General features: G+C 48.1%; 1 protein-coding gene across 1 annotated transcript in view; it reads right to left on the reverse strand.

Moving 5' to 3' along the window:
• The window catches only part of TBC1D17 (TBC1 domain family member 17), a 14,789-nt gene that overhangs the window by 2,084 nt on the left and 12,489 nt on the right, over positions 1 to 216 (reverse strand). The gene's annotated exons all lie outside the window — the stretch shown is intronic.

A 216-nucleotide genomic window follows, 5' to 3' on the forward strand; every position in this document is an offset into this window, starting at 1 on the left:
TTTTTGTTGTTGTTATTCCCTATCCGAGTATTTTTTCCATTGATTTTTGAGAGTGGAAGGGAGGAGGAGAGACAGAAAAACATTGATGTGAGAGACATCAATTGGTTGCCTCCCACACTCACCCCAACCAGAGCTGGGGATCAAGCCTGGGCCCTCCCGGCTGGGCTAAAAGAAACTTTTTTAAAAGCCTGCAACCCGGGCATGTGCCCTTGACCG

Source organism: Myotis davidii, unplaced genomic scaffold (genome assembly GCF_000327345.1).
Source record: "Myotis davidii unplaced genomic scaffold, ASM32734v1 scaffold2100, whole genome shotgun sequence".
Classification (NCBI taxonomy): Eukaryota; Metazoa; Chordata; class Mammalia; order Chiroptera; family Vespertilionidae; genus Myotis; species Myotis davidii.